Below are 6,852 nucleotides of genomic sequence, written 5' to 3' on the forward strand. Positions count from 1 at the left end.
ACCTGGGGCTTTCAATGAGATTTTTATTTTATTTTTCAATACCTTTATTAAGAAATATCAAAAGTTGATTACAGTTCCATACACAGTTTTACAAAGTTCAAGTGAAGGAGAGCATAGGGATGCCATCAATGTGCATGTTTGAACACTAGGGTAGAAAAGGTCACCCTGTAACTCGTGTCATCTTGTTGGGTAGTGTGGTCCAAAAACATGCTTTTCCCCATTTCCACCAGGTCTCGCTCAGCACAATACCTTGAGTTACTTGAAAGAGTTTTAATACATTATAAATACTTGTTAAATATTTCTCCTTTTATTTTGTCATCACCCTTCCCTGAAAAAGCTGTACAAGAAGCACATTTGACCCCATTCACTGCTGTTTGTATTACATTTGCACAAAGCCTGGTTTGAGAGTTGCAAAACAGTGCAAGTTACACATTACCATATTACACTTGGGAGAGAACCCACACACATTGTTATTTTTTATTTAACATTTAACAACAACAACAAAAAGTAATCACTCAACTTAGAAACAAAACACCATGGTCATTCAGTGGAACAGTTAAGTATGGGACATGCCTGTCAATTCCACTGAGGTCCTCACAAGCAGCCAACAGCATGACTGAAAACAACTGAATGCAGGAACACCCACATAGAATACGGAAAGGGATCTTCTCGGGCATGGAACATCATATTCTTTTGTTGGGGACATTGCATGAGAGGGGAATTACACGTTCAAAATAATCGGGGCTAGTAGGTCACTGGCACCCGATGGAAACAGCAACGGTGTGGCGTGCCTTGGTGAAGGCTTGTGCTGGGTTATCTAAAAGTAGATTTCAGAAGAGATTGTCCAGCAACATCAGCAAGAGCCATCTTCAGAGGAAGGACTCCTTTTTCACCCACATGAGACTGCGTGTCTCATTGGGCTTGCATTCATACTCAATGACAGAGAACGGGCTTCCCCACTGGCAGTGGTCTCGCTTATGGTAATTGTAGAACTTGACTTGCCACACTGTCTTGAAGGTCCCAATGTCGGTGAACGGCATGGTGATCTGGATGGGTTGCCGTTCTCCACTCTTGGTTGGGGCCACACCTTCTGTATCATATGTGCCCATATAAACAACTCTGTCCCTATCAGGCTCTTTCGACTTCAGTTCCAATGGGACAACCACACCACCAATGGAAATGTTCCCTGGGCTCGAGTGGAGGGAAGGCAGAGAGGACTAGAGATGCTTGGGGAGAGTTTGGTGTGGTGGCTTTGAGGGGAGAACTGGGGAGGCAGCCGACTAGGTCCCAGTGCTGACTCATCCCCAGTACTGCAGGCAGACCATTACCCCCCCTCCAAGTGGCATCAGCCTGCGGGGAAGCAAAAGCCCTGCCTACCAGGGGATTGAGTTGGAACATTCCCCCCACTCTTCGTAGCCCCAACCTTCAACTCTGGGTTTTGGTTCTTCCTAGGAGCCGTGTTGAGTTCTTATAAGTTGACTGTTAAACACTGTCCACAGTAGAGCCTTCCAGTGCGGTCTAACAGAGGGGACTTCTGTAGCACTCTCATGGGCTGCGTCTCTCATTTCACTACGTGCTGCCCATGAGCTATTTAGCTGACCATCTCTCACCATCCCCGCTGATAATCTACCCTCCTGGAGAGCTCACAGATCAGTTGCTTGAAATATTCTAGAAGATCAGCAAATTTATTCCCATAAGGACAAAGAAAACCCCTTTGTCCCTCATGTCTTCTCAAAGCTTCTTGAACGCATCTGCATCTCCTCCCTGAACCAACAAGATTTACGCTAAGTCAGATTTATGCTTGACAGCCTCCGAAAGAAAGGGCTTGCAAAGTGGTGTCATCCACAGTCTGGCCACAAGCCAGGAAAAGAAGGGACTTGGTTTTACAGAGTTTCTGACTCTCTCTCATAACTCCAGCATTCCTGAGCACACTCTGGTACCCAGGTGAATGAAGAACATGCCATTAGGGTTGGTGTGGACCCCATGGTTGTGTAACACCCTCGGCTTCTGCTTCTCCTGAGCCCACTCCAGGACCTTTTCTTTATCAGTAAGGTCAAGGGGTTCAAGCTGTTTTCCCTGATGTGCTATATACAGTTTCAGGAGGTTGTCGAAATTTTCAGTCAATCCCAGGGCTCCCTTTTCCATCAGGTGGAGAACTAACTGAAGTAGCTCTTTCCAGAGTCTTCCATCTTTGACTCCAAGTAACTGAATGCTACACAGAAACATCCCTGAAAAACGTGGATCAAGCGTTACTAGTAGTGCTAGGTAGGGTCATTAGTACACGAAGGCAGGGAGAAGGAGGGAGACGTGTCTCACCCACTGACTTAGCAGCCCTGAGCCTGGTCCGATAAGATTGCCAGGTGTTTCTCTAACAGAACCCCTGGGCTGCTCTGATTGAAACAGAACCCACGGGCTGTTTAGTTAGGGGCTCAATTGCCCGCCGCCAGAATTATAACTTTCAATACCAGAGTTTAGTGAAAAGAAAAAGAACTGGTTATTTGCACATAGTTCTGCCTCCCCCTCCCAGACCTGGCCAGTCTTAGGAAAGTCAGAAACACCGTTTCCCTACTTCCTAGGCACAGTTCAGCTTTACCAGCAGCTGCCAATCACTCAGTTCTGATTGGGGAGGTCCTTTCTGTGCTGTGGACCAGCTCTCAATGCAGAACCGCCTGGATTCTCAGCCTCCTTGTAAACTGCCTTCTTCCTGCAAACCGCATGGATCGGATCTCCTCTCCTTCTCAAAACTGCATGGCGAAAGCCTCTTAAAGCAGCCGGGAGAGCACCCTCCTCCAAGCCACCTGGAGGGAGCGCGTGCGCCAAACTGTCCGCAGCTGCTTATAAATCCCTGACTGCATCCTCTGACGCAGTGGGTGTTGCAAACAGTTCTGACCATTCACAGAACCCTACGCAGGCTCTGTAGGCTCCTTCTGTACCATCCCACAGTCCAAGACCCCTCCCATCTTCCTGGGCCTTGGAAATTTCAAAGCGGATCTTTGTGCAACAAAGTTTCCAGCCACTAGCCCCAGGCATGCAAAGGCATCCTGAAAGCTGCTTCCTTTTCCCTATCTCCCAGCCACAAACTCTGGGGTTTGTTTTTGGACTCCCCTGTTTTTGTAGCATTTCAAACATCATAAGCAAAACTATGATAGTGTATATCACTTCCATAGGAAAGAAAAAGCCTTTGTAATGGTTTCCCTAGCTGGGAAAGAAAGACTTTGTAACTGTATATTAATCCCAAGGTCTGGAAGGGGGAGCAGGAGGAGTACGTAGAAGATGACTAAAGTATTTAACCTTTGAACCCCAATAGTCAGGGCACTTAGATTAACTGGGTGCCCACTTGTAGCTCTGGCTCAAGTGTATAAAGTAAACTTACTAATAAACTTACTAATAACTTTATTTCCTCTATACGTGGGTCATTCAGACTAGCTGAGTGCTTGCCTGTAGCTTCGTGCTCAAGTGTATTTCACAAATAAACTTGCTGGCTCATTTCCACTATACATGCTGTCTGTTGATTGAATCCTCTTCCAAGTAAGGCAAGAGCTGAGGAGGGGAAGCCCCCTGACTCAGATCTCCCCAGTAACAGTACAAAGGAGAGTTTCTGAATAAGGTCATGGGCACCATGAACAAGATTCTTGTCTTTATGGACACATTTCTGATTTTTTTTGCTCTCCTCATCTTCCCAAAGAGCAAAACCAATGGCGGCATCCAGCAAGGCCTGAATTAACCACTTCCAGGATGTCAGGGCTGGAATCTGAGGTGCAACCACAGCACTAATGCCTGTTCCAATCACCAGCACAAGTTCCCCCAGGCTTCTTACCTTTTAAACTCGGAGACAGAGTTCTGGCCTTTTTGGTAGGGGGTGTGCCACCCCTGAAAAATCCCATTTTCTTAGAATCCCTTTATATTTCTTGCTGACCACTCATTGTCACAAGGCCAGTACCAATCAGAATCTTGTACAGTTTGATGCTGATGGGTGTCTTCTCTGATTTTAGTTGAAAACCTACTCTGATTCCATTTGAATCTCCCTCCCAGCAAATTAGAGCCATTCATCCATCCTGTGCATTCAGTCTCAGAGGCCCTGGTGTGTCTCATGTCCTGTGTTGAGCATGTCTTGTGTCCTGCATAGAACAAAAGACAGGATGAGCGAGAGATTTGTAGGATGAAAAACGAATAGCAGGCAGAGGGTGGGAAGGACAGAATGAAAGGTGAGCCCAGCCTGCAACAGTCTGAGGCAGAGAGGACAGCAGCAAGCACGTATATGTGGGCTGATCCGGGGTCAGAAGTTCTAGAATCCAGGAACTTGGGCTCCAAGAGAGTTTGCAACATTGACCCAACATAACATTCCATTGTTTATTTTTTCCCCCAAAATAATATATTCAAGATTATAGAATGTAATTTTGATAATTGGTGCAAAGACTGGATTTACAGTCCTATCTGGCATAAATCAACCTCAAAATTTATTGCCAGAAATGTAAGTTTCATAATTACTCGGTACTGGTTATGCATTCTTTTTAAAAATTTTTCATTTAATTCGTTGGGGTGGCATTGGTTAGTAAAATTATATAGGTCTCAGGTGTACAATTGTATAGGTTATATGTTCTTGACATGTTTATCTTCTAGAGCTACAGCTGGTGGGTACATGCATGGACACATATGAAATTCCCCACTCTTGATGCCTCTTCTTGGGCTCTCGGAAGTAGATTTATGAAGGTATTATTATGCAATGTGTAGTTTTACTTTTAAAATTTGGATGGTTTGCAGTAGCCAAGAGAAGAAGCTAAACCTTTACATATTGAAATATAATTTATTCCTTTGAAAGTATTGGGCTGGATGTGCAAATACAAACACAAAATGAAAAATAAATTAACTTGGAAATTTAAAAAAATAAGAAGGTTGGGGAGACAGAGCGAATGAGGCAGAGAGGTGGCTGAAAAACCCCAACATTCAGAGGAAGAGGGAGAGGTGTGAAGCTTCACACTGGGGCAGGGATGTTCTGTCAACCTGGGGAGACTTGGAGGACAGGCATTCTAGGCTTTGGGAGCAGAGAAGGGAGTCTGGGAAGTGATAGTCTCCACCCTTGAGACAGCAGACAAGCAAATGATTGGCAATCTGATAGAAACTCGTCTCCTGTGGCCACACTTGTGCTGCTTGGCACACAGCCTCAGACTCTTCTGGCACTGGCTGCAACTCCTACCCTCCCTTCCCCACCTCCTAACTGTCCGACTGCACCCGCAGCACAGTCCTCAGTCAGTCCACTCCTAGCCAAACTGAAAGGACCTCTTCCCTGGGCACAGCGGTGGTCATGAACTGCCTGTCTCTCTCCCATAAAGACCCCCAAACCCAAATAATAGGAGTGCTTCCCCCCTAGGTCTTTCCCCACTTTCTCCCTTATCCCCAGCAAACAGAGTCTCTCCAGACTCACTCTTCTCATCTGGTTGTCCTCTTGGACAAGCCAAAGAGAGGAGGGCTGCTCTGGCCTCTAGGGCCCAACCTCTGCAGGCCTTCAGAAAAGCAATGAGGAAGTAGAGAGGAGGAAACAGGCCTCCAGAGGCTCCTCATCTGTCTGGGCCCCAGGGACGCACACTGTAGTGTCACCTAGGAGCGCTGTGGCTTTTTTATGGTTGTTCTTGCTTTTGATATCTAGGTATCTGCAGCTTCCCACACCACCTCACTTTTCATCGCTCTTTGCCTACTCTTCTCCTCCAGGAAGCTTCCTTGGTTTATTCCAGTTCACCGCTGTCTCCCGAGTCCTCTGACAACAGAGACATCTTATTGTCTGCATTCCCTTTTTCTCTCTATCAAGATAAAAAAACTCCTTGAGGATAAGTCTGTCCCTGCAGGGAAGGGGGGACAAGGAGTTTCTGAGCACTGATGGCCTGTGTCCGATGGCTGATGGCTTGGGATTAAAGGGTACTGAATGTGCAACATCCTGGCTGCAGTCAATGTTGGCTCCCACAACTGCTGAGGTCTCAGTGGGGCAGAAGAGATGAGTTCTCTGTTTCATAGGCAATGACCTGGTACATAGGACCATCTCTGGACCAAGGGAGCATAGGGAAAGCTCAGGTGACCAGGGCTGCGATGAGGGTGAGGCAGTGGGGACGAGGGCTCCAGAAGGGAAGGCCCCTTGGGAAGGATGGATGTAGACTTGGGAAAAGGGCTAAGTGGGGGCGGGGTGGGGGAGTCGGTGTGCTGGGCTTTGGAACTGCTGCCTTGTATATGGGACCATAGGGTCCCCTAATCAGTCCTGCTCCACTGCCCCAGCCAAGTCAGCTTACAGGGAGGGGTATGGAGGGGAGTGATGGGGTTTGGGGTGCAGGGAAGTCCCTCCCAGGGCCCAGAGCTGGGGTCCACAATAGGTTCCCAGAAGGCTGGAGATGGGGCACAGCCCAGGTGGATAGTGAACACAGGCCAAGTTGAACTGAACAATGGGAGTAATAAGTCATCTTTCAAATGTTCTCACCTCTCGGAGCGAGAGACAGCGTGGGAAGTTGGGGAGAGGAATCTAATGTGATTTTAGCCAGGACTTGGTTTAGACTGTGTTCAACCTTCATTAACTGGGGAGGCTCCTGGTGTGGCAGTGAGAGCAGGGTTCCCATTGGAGACAGGCAGTCGTGAGGCTGGGGGTCTCCTGGGAGCAGTTGTCCCCTGGGGAGCAGGCCCTTGGCGCCGTCATCTGTTCCTGCCCTCTTCCCCTGCCCTGACCAATTCCCAGGTAATGGAAGCTGTTGGGCTGCTGCTGAGACACTTCTTCTGCACACTGCTGGCTCATCCTCCTCCCTCTGGCTCGGCTTAACAGCCCCCTCAGGAAGGTCTTCTCTGGAGCCCACAGTGCCAGTGCCCCCCCCACCCCCA

The 6,852-nt window shown here is 47.8% G+C and overlaps 1 pseudogene; it reads right to left on the reverse strand.

Moving 5' to 3' along the window:
• Positions 1–656: 656 nt before the first annotated feature.
• LOC150006849 (protein FAM118B-like) lies at positions 657–3,884 on the reverse strand (annotated as a pseudogene).
• Positions 3,885–6,852: the final 2,968 nt, after the last annotated feature.

This window comes from Furipterus horrens, unplaced genomic scaffold (assembly GCF_987537825.1).
Source record: "Furipterus horrens unplaced genomic scaffold, mFurHor1.1.pri manual_scaffold_6, whole genome shotgun sequence".
Taxonomy (NCBI): Eukaryota; Metazoa; Chordata; class Mammalia; order Chiroptera; family Furipteridae; genus Furipterus; species Furipterus horrens.